General features: G+C 46.8%; 1 long non-coding RNA gene across 1 annotated transcript in view; it reads left to right on the top strand.

Moving 5' to 3' along the window:
* The first annotated feature begins 18,175 nt into the window (after positions 1 to 18,175).
* LOC148684924 (uncharacterized) overlaps positions 18,176 to 26,078 on the top strand; it is a 51,624-nt gene continuing 43,721 nt past the window's right edge. The window contains exon 1 of the long non-coding RNA XR_015951318.1: positions 18,176 to 18,315. This is a non-coding gene — a long non-coding RNA (uncharacterized LOC148684924). The remainder of the gene's footprint in view (positions 18,316 to 26,078) is intronic.

Below are 26,078 nucleotides of genomic sequence, written 5' to 3'. Positions count from 1 at the left end.
GGTCCACAGGTTCTCAACATCTGTTTTCACCTAAATAATAAAGTAAAACCAAGAAAATGTGTCTCTCAGATCCGTATACCTGCAGTGATTTCTTTTTCTAGAGTACTCTTAGCTGGATAGATAACTTGGCTAAATACAACCACCACAACATAGCCTCCAACATGCCACCAAGGAAAATTGGGACACATGTCTTTTGGAGCCATGCTCCCACACCAGGGGCACAGTGCTCCTGAGCTCTGCCCAGGGTGGGTACGCCTGCATTGTGTGGGTAGGGTGCGCCGCTGGGCAATGCACTCACTCACCAGAGGCAGCCGCTTCTATCCCTCACTGCCAAACAGCTCTTACTGTCAGGAAGTTCTTCCTAATGTTTAGGTGGAATCTTCTTTCTTGAAGTTTGAATCCATTGCTCCGTGTCCGCTTCACTCACCAGAGGGAGCCGCTTCTACCCCTCACTCAGGCATGACTGAGAGAGGGCGTGGAGCCAGGGGGGAGGAAGGGTGTGTGGTGGGTGTGGACCGCCCTGGGTGCCTTCGCTGAGGGGGGCGACATTTGGCACACCACCCGCCTGCGACTCCCAAACCTACCCTGAGTCGTTGGGGGTAAGGGGGCAGCTGCGCTGCTTTGCTGGCGGCATTCCCCTCTTCCCCCTTTGTTTTGACAGCTGGGGGAGGCTTGAGAGTTGAGGGCGGGCGGTGCGCTGAATTTGCACCATTGGCAGCTCGCTCCACCCCCATGGGCAGCTCCCTCCGCCCCCTGCTGCAGGGCACACACGCCTCTCTGTGCACCCGAGCTCACTATCCCGCACCTGGAAGGGCAACCTCCGTGCCCCTCGGGAGCGTGCCCGCCCTGGGCAGCTCGGGCATATACTCCGCCGCCTTGTGGAGCTACCAGGCCGGCATCTGAAATGGACAACACCACCTCTCCAATGCTTCTGTCCCTGGGTCTACCAGGGGTAGAGCTGCCAGGCCAGCTTTGGAGATGCAGCAACAGGGCCAGCACTTTCCTCCACTCTATCCCTGACTCAGACCTGACCCAGGAGCGGAACTGCAAATGGGTGCCGCACATGGAGCCCAGCTGAGGAGAAAGGTGGCAGTGCTGACGACTCTCCCGAACTTCTCCCCCAGGTCAGGCTTGACACGGAGATGGGAATAGAGCTGCTGCGATCATGCAGAAGGAAGCTGCCTTGGCAGGTCCCTTGCGATCGGAGCCAGGCTCTAATGAGAGAACCTGTTCTGGAGGTGCCTGGTCATGCCCCTCCCAAAAATGCACCCAGGGCCATGGCCCCCTCAGCCCCCCATGTTGTGCCACTGTCCCCCATGATGATGATGATGATGATGATGATGATGATGATGATGGCGATGATGATTTATTTATACCCCACCCATCTAGCTGAGTTTCCCCAGCCACTCTGGGTAGCTTCCATCATCATCATCATCATCATCATCATGCAATAAAACATCAAACATAAAAAACTTCCCTAAACAGGGCTGCCTTCAGATGTCTTCTAAAGCTCAGGTAGTTATTTATCTCTTTGACATCTGATGGGAGGGCGTTCCACAGGGTGGGTGCCACTACTGAGAAGGCCCTCTGCCTCGTAACTTCACGCGACTTGCACAAAAACACAACAGCCAAGTGACTCTCGTGAGAGCACGGCTCCCCGAAATGGTTATCTTTCAGGGAGGCGTACAGCCCCGCGAAATGGGCATCTTTTGGGGTGGCACTCTCATGAGAGCCAGGTGACTTGTGCAAGAGCATACTGCCCCCCCCCAAAAAACCCAGACTTCTTTTGGGGTTGCACTCTTGTAGGAGCCAAAATGGGACATCCCGGGATCAAATCAGAAGCTGTAATTCTGGGATGTCCCACTTAAAACGGGACAGTTGAGAGGTATGCCACAAGAAAGAAAAAAACACAAAACTGCTAACTTAGGCATCTTCAGTACAATTTGCTAAGATGTCTTCTCTGTTGTGGATGCTTGCTATTTAAGAAGGATTCCCCTCAAGGCCTAGGCTGGCTCAGGGTGTCTGTCGCCACAGCCTTCCTCATTACATATCACAAACTCTCGACAATGATTCTCCTGGAATCCAATTTAAGCACAAGTTGCCAGGGAGTCCCTGGGAGCTGTGAATGTGTCAGTAACCTGTCAAGCACCAGCATTATTCATCATGGTTATTGGGCCTCTGCCAGACAGCCTACAGCAATTTGGTTGAGTTTCTTCTCTGTGGAATGCATGTATAGTGATGAATAGTGCTTGCTGCTTAATTTAATAACATTAAAGGGTCTTATTTGTTTTGTGATCATGTCCATTCCTAGAGGTATAGCCTTCCTGCCCAGGCCATCAGGCTTAGAGGGAGGCAGCAAAACCAGTCACTGGGTTGAATGAAACCTAACAGCCAGCCATTTGGTCTAAATGTCCCTTCGTCAGCCCTTAACAGCTCACCGTATGCAATGCAGGCCGCAGCAAGAGGGCACTGAAGAAGGCATTATGGAGCAAAGAGCTTCAGAAGAGAGATCCCATGCCATGTGGCCAACAGCCCATCCACAGGCTTTGGAAGAGGGGACACCAATGGCAACCATAGGGGATGAGATCCACAAGGTCCCAGGAAACACACTGGAGAACCAGCTTCTGCACATTTCTAAACCAAAGCTCGTTGCCACAGGTAGATCATTCATTGCCTTCAAGATGTTGCTGGATTATAGCTCCCGTCACCCCCAGAACATTGGCCAAGCTGGCTGGGGCTGATGGGAGTTGCTGCCCAACCTGCAAGGCCACCACTTCCTCACCTGGGACCTCAGCTAATAAATGAACTGCAACTGACCCTGGGAGTGTAGAAGCAAGGGGGGAGAGAACTCTCTAGGCCCATCCAGCAGCCAAAGGAACAAGTACCGTGTTTCCCCTTTTTTAAGCCGTAGTCATAAAGTAAGCCATGGCAGGATTTTTAAGATTTTTAAAATATAAGACATACCCCGAAAATAAGACATAGGTCTACCTGCAGGGTCGGCGCCCAGCAGCGAAGGTGGGAACGGGGCCGAGGACGCCTCTGGCCAAAAGTTATGGGGGGGTGTCGAGAAGTTCCATTTGGCGGGGGGGGGAGTTGGAGGGAGGGAGGCACTGCTGACTGGGCTTGTTGCTTCTGTTTTCTTTTCACGTTGTTTGTTCCTGTAAAATGGCAACCCCTGGGCCAAAGCAATTGATCCTCGCCTATGTTGCTTCCCAGGGTGGTGGGAGGGGGGAAAGAAAGAGGGCAAAGATGTCGGCGGGGAGAGAAAACGCGTGAGTCCTCTCCCTTTCTTTCCTGCTTAGCCAGCTTGTGGGCAGGCCGAAGCAATCGAGCCAACGTCTCTAATAACAGAAGCTGTTCTGTCATTAGAGACGTCGGCTCGATTGCTTCGGCCTGCCCACAAGCTGGCTAAGCAGGAAAGAAAGGGAGAGGACTCACGCGTTTTCTCTCCCCGCCGACATCTTTCCCCTCTTTCTTTCCCACCACCCTGGGAAGCTTCCAGGCTGCTTACCGTACTTGATCCGGCGGCCTGCCGGGTCAGCACTGATCAGCGCTGCACAGAGCACCAGATCGAGGATCCGGTCTGCAGAGTCAGCGCTCAGCAGCGCCGTGCTGGATTGAGGAGGCGATGCTCCGTGCGGCGTTGCTGGGCGCTAACTCTGCAGACCGGATCCTTGATCCGGTGCTCCGCGCGGCGCAGCAATAGCCAAGCGCAGCGCGCCGAGCCGGCCAGCACCCTCACCCTCGCCACTGCTGCGGGCACAGGCACGGGCATGTCCCCCACCGGCGCCAGCCTCAGCAGCAACGCCAGCAGCGATGCCTGCATGGTGCAGCTCAGCCCCACGGCAGCCCCTGCGCTCCCGCTCCAGCCACCTGCGTGAGCCATGCTCTACGGCCTCGGCCCCCCGCTCAGCACCGCCAGCAGGTCCACCGCAACGTCGGGGGAGGAGGGGAGGAGGGACTTTTCTGCCTATGCCATCCGTTCTCGGCTTGGTTTGCTTAGCGTCGCCTTTGTCATATGCCACCATTGTCGATGATGTCCTCCGGTTTCACAGAATTGTGGAATTGGAAGGGACCGCGAAGGCCCTGCTATGGAGGACTATTGTGCCTCCAACTCCCCCCTGCCAAATGGAACTTCCCGACACGCCCCCCTTAAACTTTGGTCAGAGGCGTCCTCCTTGCTGTGCACCCTGAGCTAGCGGGACCCAGCAGCAGCAATGCTGGCCGCGGTAAGAAGGGGTACTTACAGTAATATTTTTTTAAAAAAAAGACACCCCCCGAAAATAAGCCATAGGCGTATTTTCTTGAGTAAAATTAATATAAGACGGTGTCTTAAAATGTGGGAAACACGGTAACTGCTTTCAAGCAAGAACACCAGCAAGGCAAGATCAGCCTTGTCCGGACTGGACAAAAATGTCTGCAGCTTACCAATTTATTTTGTCCCTGAATAACTGATCTCCCTCCTTGACATTTTCCCTTGTTTTGTGTTTCCTCTCTTTACAGGTTTTGAGTGGTTTCTCTCACTCTCGTTCTTTTCAACTGATGTGACCTGCTTTTCATTATCTGAAATGGGGCTGGATTCAATGAACGAGTCCAGTGAGCAGAAGCCCGTGGAAGAACTTCCACTGGCTGAAACACTTTATATATATATATATATATATATATATATATATATATATATATATATATATATTGCTTGCATTTATACCCCATCTTTTAAACCAAGGAGCTCTAAACCAATGAGTCTCCCCTTCCTCGTTGAACCCCTGCAACCACAGGAGCCAACTCCTAGGGGCTGAGGTCCCTTCAACCCCCAAATAAAATATTTGAGGGGAGCACCCCCCCCCAAAAAAAAAAGTTGATTGGCATTGCTATTCAAATGGTGTGCATGCATGGTGTCTTGTGATCAATTATACAGGGTGTGGCTTACCTAAGCCCCACCTCCATATTTTATTCTAGTTAGCACCCCTGCCTACATCAACCCTGTGAAGTAGGTTAGGTTGAGAGAGGCGGTGAGTATTACTCCCCTAGTAAGTAAATAACAACAGGCAACAAAGCACAATGGATAAAAATAAAGCACTTAACACATGAGTGGTCCAAATAGTGCCCTTCAGAATTCAGCTCCAATCACCCTCAGTCAGCAAAGCCAATGGTCAGGGAAGAGGAGAGCTAAAGACGAACAACATTTGTAGAGCACAATGTCAGCTGTCTCTGAATTAATGTACTTTCCTTATTTGATGCAGTTAGTGCCACCTCTGCTCTCTGTTTTTGACCTTTGGAGTAAAAAAACAAACCCTCTCCTTCTCCATGGTGATTGTGATTTTAATATCAGTAGGTATTTTTAACCAGCTCGGAACAGAACAGGTGACGTCTGCCGAGCATTTTTGTCTTCCACCTCAAGATACAAATTTAGTCTCCCACCTCAAGATACCTGTTGTAGAGTACCTCTTCACATAACACTTGGTCTCCGAAATGTGGATTGCTTTTATCATCAGCTCAGGTACTGGATCATGCAACAATATCTCACTTTCTGTGTATGGTCAGCCTGGAAAAGAGGAGGGTGAGAGGAGATGTGACAGCTATCTACAAATATCTAAAGGGCTGTCACATGGAAGATGGAGCCAGTTTATTTCTTCCGGCTCCAGAGCATTGGTGGCAAGGGGAGGAAATAGGTATATAAAAAAGAGAATTGCTTGGATGCCAAGATCCTGGTTTGGGGAAAATCCTCTTCGGTGAGAGAATCCCAGAAGAGATTTAAAATCACGAAATACACAGCGTAGTAAAGCATGGAAAAATAGGCAATTAGACCTTTGAAATATACCCTTTCAAGTTCCTTCCAATGTTTCCCATTTCCCCTAGCATGGAAAAAGACCACACATTTAGTAAATTAGAAATGGTTTACTTATGAACTCTCCAAAGGCAGTGATGGACTGTGGTATCTCAAATTTCAATGTGCAATGCCCAAATTTGGCGCCCCTTCCTGCTTCTTGCCTTCTGTTGGACATCATAGTTGTGGCTCCTGCTGCAGCGTCCGAGAAGCTGCACGCCCAGTGCTATTGAACCAGTCATGCTCTCCTGGATCTGCCTTTTCCAAAGGTCAGATTCATGTACTTTTCCATACAGACTTTTGAAAAAAGTTGCATAGGCAATAGAATTTGACTGAGTTACAGTGGTGAAAGTCCCTAAATCAAGGCTGAAACTAGGCTTTACTTCACCCAGGTCAAAGACTGAGTTTGGCGCACGCACGCACACACACACATTTGTGTACACACACAGACTGGGAGCCTCAAAGCTTCACCCCCCCCCAAAAAAAACCCCTAGCTAGCTCCCCCATAGCTACTGCTCTGCCTAAATTATTGGTATAGGAACACAAGCATGGCTGGTAAGAGCCATGCGGTCTGAGCTGTAGCAATCAGCTCAAAGCATCTTCACACATTGAGCTTCTCAGGTAGACCTAGGTGATTACCCAGTCCAGGCTTAGGCAAACTCAGCCCTCCAGATGTTCTGGGACTACAACTCCCATCATCCCTGACCACTGGTCCTGTTAGCTAGGGATGATGGGAGTTGTAGTCCCAAAACATCTGGAGTGCCAAGTTTGCCTATGCCTGACCTAGTCCCTCCCTTGGTGAGCTAAGCATGACAATAGCTAACAAACGTTGAACAATTTTGCCAATAAAAACAAAAGTTTTCCACTGTTTCTTGACACTTGGGTGGCATATAGGTCAATATTTGTTTTATTTTAAAGGGCTGGGGCCCAGAGGGATACGGGGTGTGGCCCGAGGAAGAAAGTGAGGGGAAAGGGGGACCACTGATCCCCTGTGCTCAAGGGCCCCAAGAAACCTGGAGGCAGCCCTGCAAGCATCTCTCCAAAGTCTTTCTAAAGAGGTCAGATGCTTTAAGGAGGGAGGTTACACAACCTCCATTCCACTTTTAAGTTCAAAAAGCTGACACCTCCTACTCTCTCTCCCCCCTCCCTCTCCCTTTCTTAGATCTTGTGTTCACAGCTACAGCAGGGCTGCACTGTCACCCCCCCCCCCAAGAAGTGAGAGCTAAGGGGAGACCTTCTTTTATAACTCACTTCCAAAACATCTCAAATTGTATTTTTAGCATGCCACATTTTCACACTAGGGTTTGGGATTTACTATTGGCATTTTCTCATTAACACTTTTGCAAATCTACTCTGGCGAGGAGGGGGAAATTACGAAGGAATAAAAGTGGAGGCTGTGGCTGTGGATAGCCGTGTGATGGAACAGGACTGCTGTGAGCGAGAACGTGGCTGAAACAGTCTCAAAGTAGAGAAGTTACACTTTTATTCTCCTTCTCCTGAGGACTGAAGTGTCACCTCATCAGAATCCACCTTCCTGCTGCCTCTACAGAATAAGAGGTCTCTCCCGACCCTTGTTCCCAATGCAGATCTTTATTACCCACCTTGCTCCTGGTCTAGATAGTCACGCACCCCTTCTTCCCTGGTGTGGAGGTCCCATTTTGTAACTCACTTTAGGTGCAAAAATGTTTTGGGTTGTGGATGGCTTGTGTGGGGTTTTTCATTGGAGCAATTTTTTTTTCACGTTATTTTCTTAGCAGCTTCATACCACCACCCACTCCAAGAAAATCAGGTCAGTTTTTAAATTAAATTAAATTAGGGGGGTAGGGGGAATTTTTGAAAGGTTCCATCTGCCATATTGATTCACAAAGGAAGCCAGTTGTACCATCCTGTTATTTTTCAGGCACGGGCTGCATTTCCTTGAGAAGAACAGGTCAGACCACACGCTAACTTTGGGCAAGGGGCTGAAGACAGTGGGACAGAGCGAAAAAATCAGAGAGTCTACTCTCTGTGTGTCTTTCTTGATGGGAATCTGAGGTAAGGTATAAGGTAAAAGGCAAAGGACCCCTGGACGGTTAAGTCCAGTCAAAGGCAACTATGGGGTTGTGGCGCTCATCTCGCTTTCAGGCTGAGGGAGCTGGCGTTTGTACACAGACAGCTTTCTGGGTCATGTGGCCAGCATGACTAAACCGCTTCTGGTGCAATGGGACACCGTGACGGAAACCAGAGCACATGGAAACACCGTTTAGCTTCCCACAGCAGTGGTACCTATTTATCTACTTGCACTTTGACATGCTTTCGAACTGCTAGGTTGGCAGGAGCTGGGATCGAGCAACGGGAGCTCACCCATAATAAAGGCAAAGGTAAAGGTAAAGGTAAAGGTATAGGTAAAGGACCCCTGGATGGTTAAGTTGGAGGCGACTATGGGGTTGTGGAGCTCATCTCACTTTCAGGCCAAGGGAGCTGGTGTTTGTCCACAGACAGCTTTCCAGGTCATGTAGCCATCAGGACTAAACCGCTTCTGGAGCAATGGGACACTGTGACGGAAGCCAGAGCGCATGGAAACTTCGTTTACCTTCCCGCCACAGTGGTACCTATTTATCTACTTGCATTGGCATGCTTTGGAACTGCTAGGTTTGCAGAAGCTGGGACGCGGGCAATGGGAGCTCACTCTGTCGTGGGGATTCGAACTGCCAACCTTCTGATTGGCAAGCCCAAGAGGTTCAGTGTTTTAGACCACAGCGCCACCTGCATCCCTATGGAATTTGAGGTGAAGTACCCATGTAGCAGAAGTTTTCCCTAGTTCTAGTCACCATGCAGAGCCAGCTTAAGGTCCAAATAGTTTACTGCGGCAGAAGATAATGTGTCAGTAATATAGTTCAGTTCCTCCAACATTTCTGCCACCCACTTCTCTACCGCTGCCCAATACTCTCTCCCAGAAGGATACTGTAGAAGCAGCAGGCCTCTCCTGCCAGAGGTCTGCATTGATCACTCATGAGGGTGTGAAAATAGGCCCGAGGCCTGCATGAAATCAGGCCTGAGGCAATAATTTGCCCACATAAACTATATAGCAAGTCAGTTGCAGGTGTGCCAACTCCAGGGTGCCAAGGTGTCTTCGGCCCCCTCAATATTTGTTGGAAGGGGGCCACTCCCCCCCAAAAAATGTTGAGGGACCACAATGTGCAGTGCATGTGTTCGCATCCCACATCACGGTTTCAGGGACTGGCTCCTCCAAAGCGCTCAGACTCCATCAGATGATGCAACGTTGTGTGCAATGTACGTCACACACCTGATGTCACACGCATGTAACACATGCTGGTCTGTCAGAAGCTATAGACTAAAACTGGGTGACATTCCTAAGGAATCCAAGCAGTCCAGATCACATTGCTGCATTTGCAAGATCGAATTTGAATACGTTAAGCTCTGAAGAAGAAGAGAACATTTTTACTTCAAGTCTTACCCAAACTAAGTTGAAAGGGAAATAACACAAATTAGCCGACACAATTAAAAGAAGCATGGAGGAGAAGGTATCTAAATTACAAAACTGTGATTTTAATTGTATTTGAGGTGAGTGGCTGGAGGGTCATCATTGGTGAGGGCTGTCACCAAAGGTCTCTGCAATTTAACTATCAGGGCTGTGGAAGAGGCAGCCCACGCCATGATTCCATTAGCATTCACCAAGGAAGGAACCAGAGACACCATCTGAAATATGAATTGTGAGAGGTAAAAAACAAAGAGAACAGAGAACCGGAAGGTCACAGTATTCAATTGCTCTGTGGTTTCCAGTCAACCATCAGTCAAGCTTTATTGGTTGGCCACAGTACTGAAAACAGAATCAGCCCCCAAACACCCCACATTTCTCATGAACTTGGAATGCGCTTGCCCTAATTCATGGGATGAGATCAAGGGCTCTAGGAGCATGCACTGTACATATAAAATCCCAAGAGCTTGGTTTGTTAAGGGAGCTGAAGGTTGTTAGGAACTCCTATTCCCCTTGAGCTACCATTCCAGCCCTGCGGGAAGAGGGATAAGATTGTTAAACCACTCTTGGAGGAAGAGTTTTTCCTCCTCTTACTAGCATGAGAACTCATAGACATCCAATGATGCTGAATGCTGGGAAATTCAGGGCAGACAAAAGAAAATCCTTCTTCGTACGGCACATAGTTGAACTATGGAATTTGTTCCCCCAGGAGGCAGTGATGACCATCAACTCAAATGTCTTTAAAAGAGGGTTGGACAAATCAATGAATGTCAAGTCTATTGTGACGGATTGGCCTGGGGGGCAAAAGAACTCCAGGGTGCAGAGAGTTAAACCCCAACCTCCTGGGTAAATGACGCATTCCATTCCTGAGGGGCGGGACTGCCAGGAGTTTAAAAGGAATGGGAGGCAGTTAATTCGGGGGAGAGGGTTGTGGGAGCGAGGGAGAGTGTGGGTAGGCGTAGGAGATCTTAAAGTGTTCTGAGGAGTTTAATTGAATTATATTATCTAGCCATTGTTAATTGAAACTAAGAATATGATCTAAGAACCTGTACACATGAAACCATTACGCATTTAAAAGTCATCTAGTCTAAATAAAGCTTTCTTAAATGTTAGTGGATGTGCTTAGTTATTCCAGCTGGGTATCTAAACTCACAGAAGTGGTGGCTCAGTAGAGGACAAAACTTACCTCGGGAATAGAGACGACAGTTTGTGTCCTAGAGTTACACTGAGGAGGCTTAGGAGGGTAACCTGGGGTGCTACAAAGTTGCCAGAGTGGAAAAGGCAAACTTTTGCAGTGGGGAATCAAACTGAGTGAGACCCGTTACTGTAGGCAAGAGGTTATTCCGTCAAACAGCCTAGAGTTTCTCAAGATACCAGGCCACGCAAGCTGGAAGACTCTCTTTACTAAGGAACCCAAGTAACAGGGGTTTATTTTAAGGCGGCAGGAGAAGTGGGGGGTGGTGGTTTCACCCCTGGATTCCTGGGCGCATTTTTAGTAATAGAGAGGGAGGACATTTCGTCACATATTAAGAAGGATCCCTGAAAGTTTAGTGACAACGCCGGGACTGGGTTTGTCGCATATTTATTGGTGGCAAAGTCCTTGGGTTCGTCGCATCATTGGTGGCAGCGGTGGGATTCGAACCCAAGGACTTTGCCACCAATAAATATGCGACAAACCCAGTCCCGGCGTTGTCACTAAACTTTCGGGGATCCTTCTTAATATGTGACGAAATGTCCTCCCTCTCTATTACTAAAAATGCGCCAGAGGGTTCGTCGCAGCTATCAATGGCTACTAGCCATGGTTCCTGTGCTCTGCCTCCAGGGTCAGAGGCCATAGTACTTCCAAAAAACATCTGCTGGAAACCACAGGAGGGGACAGTGTTGCTCTTGTGCTCAGGTCCTACTTGCAGGTTTCCCACGGTCTTCTGGTTGGCCACTATGAGAACAGGATGCTGGACTAGATGGGCCAATGGTCTGATCCAACAGGTTCTTCTTGTGTTCTTAACTACAGTGAATCATAGCAGGACCTCGAACAGAATGGCCAACCCAAGTAATGATAGCCATGCAAATTTCTTTCAAGGGAATGTATATATATTCATCTTGATCATGGATGGAAGAAGAGAGCTTGCCATTTTGTCCTCAACAAATGATCTCCAAACTGACAAAGAGCCTCGGGGAAGTAGACTTTTTGTGTGTGTGAGAAAGAAAAATATTCACCAGGGCTGGAGGCAGGAAAAGCATTTAGCAAGAAATAAGAAAACAGGTTTGTTTGGGTCCTCTTTGTTTGTTTCCAGAAAAACTCTCCTCTTTGCCACTCAGGTTTTATGGAGCTGTAAAAGGCTTTCACCCTCCAGCGGACTTTAAAAGTAATTCCGCGTGGCCAATGTTGCAAAAAAAAGGCAAGCAAAACAGGTTGATTTTTCTAAATGGCCAGGCACAGCTAAGCGTGAAACGACTGTGCCTTCAAGAAAGGGAGGTCTAGTGGATGGTGTGGAGGCTCCGAAAGCAAGAGTTTCCCTCAGGCTGCTTTCTTTATTTTCTTCTATAATGATGATAGTCCATATTATAAATCACTTTTTAAAACTGAAAGCTGCAACCCTTGGGATGGCAATGCCAAGGTTACTGTGAGTGCCTAGTACCTGGCGTTTAACATATTTAGGCTTGCAAATTGCATATTCTAATGAATTCTACTGTATTAATGAAATCTGCTTTGGAAGACTCTCATCTAAGAACCGTGAGAGCTGCTTCCAATCTCCAAATCTCAACAGATGGGGAATCTGTGGCCCTCAGGAGGTTGTGGGACTCCAATACCCATCAGCCCCAGTCAGCATGGCCAATGGCAATGGATATTGGGAGCAGTGGTCCTGTAAAATCTGGAGGCCTACAGGATCCCCATCCCTGGTGTAGACAATATTGAGCCATTACATAATTGCAATCAATAAATCAGGTATATTAGGAGAATTGAACAAAAATATGTGCCATGCCCTTCCATCAGATGTCAAGGAGATAAAGAACTACACAACTTTTAGAAGACATCTGAAGGTAGCCCTGCATTGGGAAGTTTTTAATGTTTGCTATTTTTTTATATGTGTTGGGTGGGTGGGATATAAATAATAAAATTATTTATCTGATGAATTATGTATTTATGTATAAATAAAATTATTTATCTGATGAATTATGTATATTATGTATATGTATTATGTATTAAGTTTTTAATGTTTGCTATTTTTTTATATGTGTTGGATGGGTGGGATATAAATAATGAAATTATGTATCTGACGAAGCGTGCATGCACACGAAAGCTCATACCAAAATAAAAACTTAGTTGGTCATTAAGGTGCTACTGAAGGAATTTTTTTATTTTGTTTCGACTCAGACCAACACGGCTACCTACCTGTAACTAAAATTATCATCATTCTTATATTAACTTTTGTAGGGAAATGAGATAAAGTGAATTTCAGACTGGAAAACTGAGGAACTAAGAGAACCCAACACTCGTCAAATTGTGCCTTCTTTTGGCCTTCATAACATGGCTGTTGGGGTGTGTTTAGCTAGGTTGGTCGCAGATTGTGTAGGCAGGCCTACAATGAACCAGGTGGATGGTGGGATGGAGGTCAAAAATATCCAAAAAAAAATGTTGGCATTCATCTGTCTCGAGAGACAATGGAGGAGTGCATCATCAGGAGTAAAGCTGAACCATTGGAGAGTTATAGCACTTGCTGCAACTGTAGACACCAAAACAGGAAAAATAGGTTTTATTGCAGCTGGGGCAGATGAAAGTGTCCAGTTGTGCTGCTGCAGACTCACCATGGTGTTCTTTCTCTTTGCGCTCCTCCCCAGTGGTCATTTCTTCTCTGGTCACTGCTATGGATACATGAGCTGACTGTCTCCAGGCACTGCAAGGGATTCCCACGCAGCGGGGTTAATGTTCCCAATCTTCATGTCAAGTTTGCAGACATCTTTGTAATGCAGAGTTAGTGTGCCAACAGACATGGTGCCCAAAGCCTGTTCCCTCTAAGGCACATTGTTGGGATCCTGACATCTTCCATTCTGTGTACAAAAATGTGAGCGCAACACGCTGGCTAATAACTGTTAGTGAATATATAATTGGTTATGATGTCATTCAAAATATATGAATAAGCCACTTCAAAATGATGTATATATCATACATCATACGCCAAGCCGTCTCTCAAAGGAAGACGTCTCTCCGCAGTCTCAGGCAGTATATCTGGAATAGTTCAACTGTTTCAGAATAAGGTCTTCATCAGCGAATAATTATCAATGAAATCATAGAATCATAGAGTTGGAAGAGACCACAAGGGCCATCCAGTCCAACCCCCTGCCAAGCAGGAACATCATCAAACCATTCCTGACATATGCCTGTCAAGCCTCTGCTTAAAGACCTCCAAAGAAGGAGACTCCACCACACTCCTTGGTAGCAAATTCCACTGCCGAACAGCTCTTACTGTCAGGAAGTTCTTCCTAATGTTTAGGTGGAATCTTCTTTCTTGAAGTTTGAATCCATTGCTCCGTGTCCGCTTCTCTGGAGCAGCAGAAAACAATCTTTCTCCCTCCTCCACATGACATCCTTTCATATATTTGAACATGGCTATCATATCACCCCTTAACCTTCTCTTCTCCAGGCTAAACATACCCAGCTCCCTCATAAGGCATATTTCCCAGGCCTTTGACCATTTTGGTTGCCCTCTTCTGGACACGTTCCAGCTTGTCAGTATCCTTCTTGAACTGTGGTGCCCAGAACTGGACACAGTACTCCAGGTGATGTCTGACCAGAGCAGAATACAGTGGTACTATTACTTCCCTTGATAGAAGATGCTATACTCCTATTGATGCAGCCCAGAATTGCATTGGCTTTTTGAGCTGCTGCATCACACTGCTGACTCATGTCAAGTTTGTGGTCTACCAAGACTCCTAGATCCTTTTCACATACTAGTTATTCATACTATACTAGTATGAATAACTAGTTATTCAATGAATACTAGTTATTCAATATTCATACTAGTTGGAATCATGCTAGTGGATCACTGGGATAGGCTTGACGTTCCTTGCTGTTTATTGATTTGTTTGATCCTTTGTTTGACTCTGATACATATAACAACTTGTAGTTACTTGTATATTTTGTGAGATGTGTTGTATGATACATACATCATTTTGAAGTGGCTTATTCATATATTTTGAATGGCATCATAACTGATTATATATTCACTAACGGTTATTAGCCAGTGTGTTGCATTTGCAATCTTGTAGATTGTTACATTTTGCAACACAGTGTCTGTTCATCCTCCATTCTGTGGACAGCTCTGTTTCACACCGCTCTCTGTAGGGAAGGCGTCCAAGAATGAACCATCATACCGGACGGTGCCACGCATGTTCTTGCGGAAGGATGATGAAGCTAAGTTGGGCATCCTATCGTGTTGAGCAGTGTGAAGAGTCCTATTCAGCTGATGAGGTCAAAGGCCTTCCTTCATCAGGTCTATGAAGGCAACGTACAAAATGTAAAGAAGTTAAAAGAGCATAGATAAATAAACGCTCTTTCACAATGCTGCAAAATCTTTGATTTCCTTGAAATGTCCCTAACTCAGTTGAGCGCTAATAGGTTGCCGCTCCATAAAGCATTGCCTTCTTCAGCCTCTCCCCATCATATACATATGCATGAGTATTAATCTTGCCAAAGAGAAAAGGAAGGAAGAGAGGCAATAAAAATGGCGGACAGCAAATGCACTTTGCCTGAGTTACTGCTATTCATTGTCATTCCACACACATGGCTATTCCCATGGCAGGGAAAAGCATATTGGGAGGTGCCCTTGCTTATCCAAAGCTTGCCCCTCTCCTAAACTGCCCCCACATGTGTCTGCTATCAGGTATAAATGTCATTGTTAAGAATAGACCAGGGTTGGGTATAAGTCAAATCTGAGCTCGGAAAGGAGATGGTCTTCCTTTCAGTAGGCTGAGTTGGAGAACACGCAACATGAGTCACAGCAAGCTAAGTGCACTGTCCTGTTGACTAGGCAAAGAGAGGAAGCCATGCTTCTCAACTAACTACCTTTCTCCCTGCAAGGCCCCTGGAAGATCAGACATGCTGTAGGTGTGTAGCAACTGCCCTTTAGAAAGTGATGTGCTCGGCACCAATGTGTGGTGGCCACCCACCATCAAATCACCCAATAGGCAATGTTGGGTGTGTCACTTTATAGGTTCCATGATGGAAGAAGTGTGTGATATCATAGAATCATAGAGTTGGAAGAGACCACAAGGGCCATCCAGTCCAACCCCCTGCTAAGCAGGATATAATGTGGTATACTCCTTCTGGGACTGACCCATGGGCTGCTTCCATGGACTTTGATTGTAAGGTATTAGCCAATAAGATTTCAATAAGTGGCCCTTGCATGGAGGATACTTGGAGGATAAGGCTTTCCATAGCTACCAACCCTGATGACTATGTTCTCCCTCCACAGCTGGAGGAAGCAATGCTTCTGAATACCAGTTGCTCAAAACTGCAGGAGGGCAGAGGGCTCTTGGGCTCAAATCCTACTTGTGGGTTGCTCACAGTTGACCACAGGATGCCAGACTGGATGGGCCATTGGCCTCATCCAGTTGGCTCTTCTTGTGCTCTTATAAATCTAAGAAAAATAGATTAAGTTCTCTTTCCCGCACTTTCTGCACACCATGGATATTTTTTTTATAAATCTCTATCATGTCCTCCACTTAGTAACTTTTATTACTGAACTAAAAAGGCCAGAGCAATTTAACCTTTCCTGTTAGAGAAGCTGTCACAACCCCCTAGGCATTTTGATTGCATTCTCTGTACCTTTTCCAGCTCTGTGATGTCCTTTTCTGAGCTAGTGCTGGAGAGAAGACTCCAGACTTTGTGAAGGTCCATAGAGAAGAAGGAATGAAGAAGAGAGCTCCGGGGAAGCTCTCCTCAAGGCTCACAATTTTCTACTTTCTTGCAGTAGGAGGAAAATCCACCCTTATTATATATTTCTGGGTAAAGAGAAGGGAGGGAGGGAGGAGAAAAATAAATGCAATGAAATTAGAGGTCACAAAGACAGCTCAGGGTAATAAGTGAAATTATTCATGGAAAAGATTAAAAATATTACAAGTGACATTATCAAAATTTGAGTGTTTGGAAAGAGAAGTGAGGAGGAAAAGCAACCAGAGAGGACTTGGAATTGATTTCGAAAAGAATATTAAACATTACTAGCAGTGAAATTTACAAGTGCCATATATCTCATCTGCTCTTCTGTTTTTTGCCCTGTAACGAAATTTTCCATTCTGAAATGAATTGGGTTGTGCTAAAAGGAACTCTTGCTGATTGTGGCAAGTTGTTAATGAAATAACACTCTCTCCTTCTCCCTCCATAGGTTAGGTTGGAAAGCGGTGGGAGGGTGTTCTAATTCCAAACTTCAAAAAGAACTGGGTTGAGATGTTCAAGAGAACAAGAAAAGTTCTGATGTGTTTAATTATCTGCCAACAGCACTCACAATCGCTGCCCTTCCTTCTCAGGTGTATCTCCGGAGCCATACTTCTGCGTTTCAAACTTCATCAATACTAGCATGCAAATAAATGGGGAATTAAACGGAGAAGGAGCAGGCCTTCTTCGCACAACCCATCTCTCCACATCAGCCCCTAGCTGGAAGAGCAACAGCAGAGATCATTTGCTTTACAGCTTAAGCGTTCATTGCTTAAGGGTTCGATTTTTTAGCCATAAAGTCAACTAGGTGAGTGGGGGTGGGTGGAAGTGTTGCCTAGCAACCATAGACAGTGGCAGGAGCCTTGCTGAGGTAGGTTGTGTTCTGATTGGCTTTATAGTTCTGAGGGAGTTTTTCCTCTGTATGTTTGGTTGAATGTCTACCTGCTGTGTTACAAGGCCTGAATGAAGAGGAAAACCAGGTCTCTCTGTTTATTTCTCTTCATATTATGTATTTTTTTTGTTCACTTTACCTAGTATTATCATTTTATTTTTCTCTCTCGACTCCATCTGCATTATTCAAATGCCCCTGCTAATACCCCTTCCCCATTCTCTGACTCCCTCCACCTCCCCAGAATCAAGTCCCTGACTTCTTCTCCACTTCTGCCTTCCTCCTTAAGTCTAGCACTTTACTTTGTCCTGCAGGAATGAATGGCAATCATGGAATGAAGCAGTGATGAGGGGATTACTTTCAAGACTTCACTCCTTGTTTTGCAACATTCCATGGGCCAAATACCAGTCATGGACTGAGCCAGAAACCAAAGTGGGTGGAGCAACAAATATTTTACCTTTCCAACACAGACACACACATTCCCCTCTCTCCATCCTCTGACCAGGCAAAGGATTAATTGTGGAAAGGGGGGGGGGACCATGCATGCTACTTTGTGAGCCTTAGAGAAAAAGGTGGGCTATAAATTCTGTAAAATAAAATAAATCTGCTTCTTGCTCCTGAAAACACTGACCACTAAAAACAAAATATAGCCCCTTTTGCTCCTAGCCCCATTCTGCATTCTGATTCACGGTCGCTCCAAAAATCTGGCCAAATCTTCAGAGAGGGGGAATGGAATATTGGCAACCAGCTCATATATATATATCACTCCTTCCAATAGAAAACTCAGATGAAGAGTGCTGATGGGAGTGGAGCCGAAACTGTTGAGAGAGAGAGAGAGAGAGAGAGAGAGAGAGAGAGAGAGAGAGAGAGAGAGAGAGAGAACCAGCAGCTTACTTGAAGGAATCTATGGCATTTGCAGAAGTACAACGAATCTCAAAAAGAAATGGAAAGAAAAGGAAAGAAGCACCTCCACCCCCAAAATCTCACCGAGGACAGAGCATGCTCAGCAATCACAGGATGCTGAGCATCCCTTGGAAAGGGAAAGAAGAATCCTGGAGGAAGGGGAGGAAGAGAGAGAGAAAGAGATAGGATCACAGAGTTAAAAGGGGAACCCGGGGGTCATCTAGTCCAACCCCCTGGAATGCAGGGATCCCAGCTAAAGGAATGGAATGGTGTATCCTGTGAAGGAGGTAAGGATAGAGTGCATGCCTTGTTGCAAGTCTTGCTTGCAGATCGACAATGGTGTCTGACAGCGGAACTAGGCGGCAAACACAGGTGGTTTGCAAACCCTTTATTGTAGCTGTCCTTGCCCAGAGACTTACCCAGTTGAGAGAAGATGAGCCATTTGCTGCAACAAACTGTATGTTTTCTTGCAGCTGCAGTAAACCAAGGAATGTCAAGAAGCTACTCAGCTGTCTAGTGGAGACAGGGAAACCATGGCATGTTTCAACGACATGTTAGCAGGGGGTGGGAGGCAAGCTTCCAAGCAAACATGATTTATTTATTTAGCTGAAATGATGTTTATTTAAATCCTGAGCACGTAGAGAAGTCCACCAACATCTTTTATTTGTCATTTTTCTTCTGCTTTTTCTGCTGAAGAAATTTGCTTTCACAATTACAGGCTCCTTTGGCGCTGTGTTCTAAACCACAGAGCCTAGGGCTTGCCGATCAGAAGGTCGGCAGTTTGAATCCCCATGACGGGGTGAGCTCCCGTTGCTTGGTCCCAGCTCCTGCCCAGCTAGCAGTTCGAAAGCACATCAAAGTGCAAGTAGATAAATAGGTACCACTCCGGCGGGAAGGTAAACGGCATTTCCGTGCACTGCTCTGGTTTTGCCAGAAGCGGCTTAGTCATGCTGGCCACATGACCCGGAAGCTGTCTGAGGACAAACGCCGGCTCCCTCGGCCTATAGAGCGAAATGAGTGCCGCAATCCCAGAGTCATCTGCAACTGGACCTAATGCTCAGGGGTACGGGTACCTTTACCTTTACCTTTACCTTTGGGCATTACCCCGCTTGGTCAGGACTTTATAATAACACAATCCATTACAGGTGCTAAAAGGTAAAGGTAAAGGGACCCCTGACCATTAGGTCCAGTCGTGACCGACTCTGGGGTTGCGCGCTCATCTCGCATTATTGGCCGAGGGAGCCGGCGTATAGCTTCCAGGTCATGTGGCCAGCATGACAAAGCCGCTTCTGGCAAACCAGAGCAGCACATGGAAACGCCGTTTACCTTCCCGCTGTAGCGGTTCCTATTTATCTACTTGCATTTTGACGTGCTTTCGAACTGCTAGGTTGGCAGGAATTACAGGTGCTAATTCGGTCTAAATTTGCACATACCTGAGCCACATCTGTTCATTATCAAATCTCCACAGCTTATTCAGGTAGATTGTGGGAGAGAAGGGCTGTTTTTTTTTTCTTCAAGTGGTAATGTCCCAGGAAATTGTGTGGTCACGTTGGCCCTGGCCCAAGCAAATATTTGAAGAGCGTGTGTTGTGGTTGACTTTTTGACACCTCGTAACACCCACAGTGTGGATTTTCCCAAAGCTCAGGGGTAATGCAAATCTTTGGCGTGCAGAAGATCCTTAGTCTTTTCATTCCCCATCAAGCAGATTTTCTGCTTCTCTGCCGGCACCTGCTCCGTTTGTTGCCATTGTATGCCTGACCTTTTCTATCTCGGCACGTAGAATGTTTGTGGAAGTTCCCCAGATATTTCGCTGCACCTCAGCCAATGAGAATGGCTGACGCTTGGGGGGAAATGATTAATAGGCGACAGCAATACTTAGCACAGTCTTTCCGTATGAAGAATGTTACACCACCTGTCTGTTTATCTTGAGGCTGTTAAGACTGCTTTTCTTTGTCTGAAACTTTGCGGTCGCTCCAAAGCTGCGTAGCGTTTCATTGAAATGTTAAATAACTTTGCCACCTACCTACAGAATGAAGCAGCTTGTCAGGATGATTGAGTATGCAGGCTTATGGTGCCATAAGATGCGAGCTTTGACGTTGCTCTGTTAGTCCCCCAACCAACAGAGCTGCACAGAAACAGCTGAACCCTCGGTGGTGTCAGTCTCTGATTCTCAGCGATTATCATACAGATAACCTTCATTTGCTTAGCTTGCATTTCTGTGCTTTGGAGAGCTCACGTTTTGCAAAAAAACAATTTGCACGGTGACCTTGAACTTGCAACAAAGTTGTTGGGTCTCTCTTTTCTTGATGTTGTATGAATTGCTTTCCTCTGCTCATACGTGCGCTGGGATTTATTTTATTTTACATAGAATCATACAACTGTAGAGCTGGAAAGGACTCTGAAGGTCAATTAGTCCAACTCCCTGTGATGCAGGAATCTCAACTAGATCATACATGGCAGATGGACATCCAACCTCTGCTTAAAAGCCTCCAAGGAAGGAAAGTCCACCACTTTCTGAGGGAGACCATTCCACTGTCAAACATGTTCTTCGTGAGGTTGAGTTGGAATCTTCTTTCTTGTAACTTGAATCCATTGCTTTAGGTCCTACCTTCTGGACAAGGAGGAAACAAGCTTGCTCCAACCTCCATGTGGCAGATCTTTAGATATTGGACGATGGCTATAATATCATTTCTGGCATCTTGCCTTTTGTCCTACCAGGAATGAACTGTGGAGCAAAGGCGCCAAGTTGCACCCAACATGGGGTGTGTGTGTCTTGTGCATGACAACATGCGCATGACATGCATGTTGGGAGGCCTTAAGGCCCAGCGAAGCCTGGTCCCTCAAGAGCTTGGGGCTCAACCCCATCCCAACAGACTGGGGAGTGGGTGCTGAGGAGATTCAACACGATACAGTTGGCACCTATGCCACCAAGAGGGCAACAGCCACTGCCTTTGAGTGGTGATGTGGTTCAGTCCCAATGACAAAGTGCTTCCCATCCCACCACCCCAGTTCTGTGTATAGGAAGGAGCTGCCTCAACTGGCATTTGTGTCTTACTTTCATAACAGCAATGGGACAATGTCATTTAGTACATCTGAAGGCACCAAGTTAGCTGAGGGGTTATATGACAAGCCAGTGGCATCCACAGTTCTTGTAAAAGAAAGAGGCAGAGAGAGTACAATTTCATCACCATATAGTAGACAAGATCAATACAGAGAAGGTAGAAAAATAGAATTCCAAGTCAAAACTATGGACCAATATGGGATAGACAAGTTGTGTTGCAGCTGGAGCAGATGAAGGCATCTGGTTTTGCTGCTCTACTCCCCAGAGACTGTGATCTACTTACACAGTTAAAAACTGGCAGTGATCTACCCCCTTTTGGGGGGTTCAGGTCAAAGTTGTTGAGATTTTTTGGGGAGGAGGAAAGCCCCGTTTTTTAGGCATTCAGGTCAAAGTTGTTGTTGAGCTTTTTTAGGGAGAAGGAAAGCCCTGTTTGTGGGGTGCAGGGCAAAAGAATTGAGCTTTTTTTAGGGGAGCCAAAGTTGTTGAGCTTCTTTGGGGGAGCCGGTGATCTACCAAGATGTCCAGTGATCTACTGGTAGATCACGAGCTACCTGTTGACTCATGTCAAGTTTGTGGTCTACCAAGACTCCTAGATCCTTTTCACATGTACTGCTCTCAAGCCAGGTGTCTCCCATCCTGTATTTGTGCCTTTCATTTTTTTTGGCCCAAGTGTAGTACTTTACATTTTCCTTGTTAAAATTCCTCTTGTTTGCTTTGGCCCAGTTGTCTAATCTGTTAAGGTCATTTTGAAGTGTGATCCTGTCCTCTGGGGTATTAGCCACCCCTCCCAATTTGGTATGTATGGTATACATATCATAGTTGCACAGTCTAACAAATGAGCCAGGAAGGAGCACTTTTTATGAAGGGTTTAGTCATGCTGACCACATGACCCGGAAAGTTGTCTGTGGACAAACGCTGGCTCCCTTGGCCTGAAGCAAGATGAGCGCCACAACCCCACAGTCACCTTTGACTGGACTTAACCACCCAGGGGGTCCTTTACCCTTTTTTTACCTTCTATTGGAGCAAGCAGGGTTATTTGGTTGATGTCCTTCATCTGCCAGAGCAAAGAAGGGGACACCAGCTCTGTCTGTCTCTCCATTCACCAGCTCAAGAGTCCTGACAACAGCCAAGGCATTGGCGAGACTTTCCCAATAGTGTGTGGAGATTGGAATCATAGCAAAGAAAACACAGCTTCTCTGCCTGCTATTCAGGCAATAAGGGAAGGCTTTCCATTTAATATTGTGGAATTATGGAAAAGATGGCACAGCGCATGTTTTTGCAAAACATTGCTCACCAGGTTAATTCCCACTCAGCTGTGGAGCTCAGCAGGAAGCCTTGAAACCACTCACAGTTTCTCAGCCCCTACATGGTGGGGGTTTGTGTGCAGCTCATATGCCATTCAGAGCTCCTTGGAAGAAGGCAGGGGGAGAGACGTAGCAAATGGAGGAAGAATAGCTTGAGCTGCCTTAACCTTAGTGTCCCAGTTGAATGCTTTGTAAAGGGAGGATGGATTGAGAACAATGAGAAAGACCATTATGTGCGGCTGCTGTTACCTGAAACACTCCTAATGGATGTGTGCTGCAATAAACACTAAAGAGGTGGCGTGGATTTTTCAAGAAGGTGGTCAGGTGACCTGGTTTAGAGGAGAGAGCCTTCCGTTAGAAGGACAGTCAGAACTGAACATGAGAGGAACCTGCTGGATCAGGCCAATGGCCCATCTAGTCCAGCATCCCTGTTGGACAACTTGGACAAAAGGCCCAGATGTTCCTCTACTTTCCTACATGACTGATGTCTAGGATGTGGCTTCACCCATCAATAAAAGTTTTACGGATTCATAGGTAGCCAGCGTGGTGCCTTTAAACATTGTTGGATTCAACTCATGAGAACATGAGAATAGCAATGTTGGGTTGGGCCAGTGCTTCATCTAGTCCAGCATCCTGTTCTCACAGTGGCTAACTAGATTAATTTTGTTTCGACCACGGCAGACCAACACGGCTACCTACCTGTAAAGTTTACAGAAAAGATCACAATATATAAAATCAAAATAAAAACAACAACCCAATAACACCCTCAAAGAGAGCCACATTATAAAAGGGTATAGGATGTCAACCAGATCAACCAAAGGCTCTAAAAAGAAACATTTTTGCCTGGAGCCTAAAGGTGTATAATGAAGGCACCAGGCGAACCTCCCTGGGGAGAGCATTCCACAGACAGGGAGCCACTGCAGAGAAGGCCCTGCTCTCGTGTTGCCACCCTCCGGTCCTCTTGAGTAGGAGGCACACAAAGGAAGGCCTCAGAAGATGATCTCAGGGTACAGGCAGGTTAATAGGGAAAGAGGAAGTTCTTGAGGTATTGCGATCCTGAGCCACTTGAGGTTTTATAGGTCAAAGCCAGCACTTTGAATTGGGCCCAGAAACTAATTGGTAGCCAGTACAATCGGACCAGGATCGGTGTGAGATGCTGAAACTGTCTTGCTGTGGTGAGCAACCTGGCCGCTGAATTCTGCACAAGCTGAACTAGATGTCCCAGGAAAGTTGAGAAGCAGAACATGAGTGCAACAACCCTTTCTCCTCCAGCGGGTTCCAGCAAGTGGTGTTCAGACGCATTGCTACCTCCAACTGCAGAGAAATTTGTTGTGCTGCAATAGCAGGAAAAGCAAATCAGATAGGATCAGTCCTCTGAAAGAGAACTGTCCTTTATTGCTATATAACAGGAATGGAAAATGAACTCACTTGGAAGCTGTGCTCTCTACAGTTCATTCACTCACTGCTAGCATTCCTACTTGCCAGACAGAAGGATCCCCTCCATCCCTTTATGTGCTGTTCTGAAGGTTCTCCTGAACCCTCAGAGTGGGATTGGGGAGGCGTGTGGGGCACACGGGGGGGGGGAGGTCCTTTGCTCTAGCAGGAACCTTTGTCCTGGCTTCCACTAGTCAGTCAGGGTCTGATTCACGCCAAATTTCTCCTTTATTATTAGATGACTCCTGCGGTCTATTCCAGCCATACAATTCTATGATTTTATCATTTTCCAACAAAAACAAAAGCAAGGTAATGGGGAAATGTGGGGAACTGAACATAAGAATGTAAAAATGGTGAAACTGAAATTGATGTCTTCCTCCATCTCTGGCTCTTCTGCAAGTGTCCGTTGGAGGGAAATTGGATGAAGGAAAATGGTAATTTTAAAAGTGAATACAGTGGTACCTCGGTTTATGAACACAATTGGTTCCGGAAGTCTGTTCATAAACTGAAGCGTTCATAAACTGAAGTGAACTTTCCCATTGAAAGTAATGGAAAGTGGATTAATCCGTTCCAGACGGGTCCACGGAGTACTTAAACTGAAGCGTACTTAACCTGAAGCGAACTTTCCCATTGAAAGCAATGGAAAGTGGATTAATCCGTTCCAGACGGGTCTGCGGAATACTCAACCTGAAGCGTACTTAACCCAAAGCATGGGTGTAATTGGTTCCGGAAGTCTGTTCATAAACTGAAGCGTTCATAAACTGAAGCAAACTTTCCCATTGAAAGTAATGGAAAGTGAATTAATCCGTTCCACATGGGTCCGCGGCATTCCTAAACCGAAAATTCGTAAACCGAGGTGTTCGTAAACCGAGGTTCCACTGTATGGGGTGACCACAGGAAAAGATCTGGGGGGGGGGGTGCACAAACTATGGAAATGTGTGTCGAAACAGGAAACCCTGAGCATTGAATGGGATATCGTGTTTCTAACCTGCCCACCCCCTGGAATTTGAAAAGGACAGAAGGGAAGAGAGTTGGGTGCCAAGGAGTTTGTGCTGTTGTCTTTGAGACTGTAACTCACCAGGGGCTGAACACAAGAGCATCAGCTGCTCCCGGCTGAGATAGAGGATTAATGGAGTGGAAGTGGAGTGGGAAGGAAGCTCTCTGAATGGAACTGGGGATATGTCTAGACTCTGGGGGAAATCATTAAATTAAGACGGTATAATGGGGCAGACAAAAAGCCAGCAACCCATTCTTATGCACAGCGTGGTGGCCTGCTTGGCAGCTGAGCATGGACCTCTGAATATCCAGAGGTTTTCCCAAGGCATTTTGTGGGGATTTGTCATCACCAAGACCACTTCTTGTGTGGCTGAGCTCAAGGGAACACACTGGAGGTATTTGTCTCCCATCAACAGCCAGGGGTTCTCATGTGCAAATCTAAGGATGGGGGAGGAATTGGATTCATGTCATGTTTAGAAGCAAACCTCGGCCTGAGTCACGCTCAAAAATGCAGCCATCCTTCAAAATTCACCCTTCCCCAGATTTTGCACTGCGGTTCTCCAGTCAAGCAGCGGGTACAAAAATATTGTGGTGGTCTTGCAGTAAAGTCCCGATGACCCAAATAGCCACTTCAACCAGAACCTTGTTCTAACCACAGGGCCGGCCCTACGGCCAGGCTGGGTGGTGCAGGGCACCAGGGCGCAGGGCCGCCAGGGGGGCACCCACCCGCCCGCCGTGCTGGGAAATGTGGCGGGGGGCGCACCAGAGGGATCCATCGCACCACGGCGCCAGGGTTCCGGATATGCTTAAGACGACCCTGTCTAACCATGACCAACCAGATAAGGCCTATGGGAAACCGGCAAGTTTACCCTGAGTGCAACAGTGCTCTCCTCATTTTGCGATTTAGCAAATGTACACTGCCTGTGACAGGAGAGGGAGAACTTATCTGGGTATGCCAGGTCTCGCTCTTGAAACAGGCTGCCTTTCTAGACAGGGAAGCCATCCTCTCCCCTACCCCCACCAGATCTCCCCTCCATCACCACCTCTCCAATTACCTCCTCCTTAGCATAAGATCCACAGGAAAACAATCTGTGTTAAGAAACAGCCAGACTGCGATTCCTCTCCTCGCTCTGCAGCAAATTCTTCAAAAGCTATGAAATACGGTGTTGCACTCGGGTTGACCTGTACAGATAAAAACTGCTTTGCATGGTTATTACAGCTCATGGGGATGTGGGGGAAAAGGCGGCAAGGAAGA

Source organism: Zootoca vivipara, chromosome 8 (genome assembly GCF_965207765.1).
Source record: "Zootoca vivipara chromosome 8, rZooViv2.hap1.1, whole genome shotgun sequence".
In the NCBI taxonomy this organism is placed as follows: Eukaryota; Metazoa; Chordata; class Lepidosauria; order Squamata; family Lacertidae; genus Zootoca; species Zootoca vivipara.
Note: the sequence above shows the minus strand (reverse complement) of the source record. Positions and strands in the feature narration are given on the sequence as shown.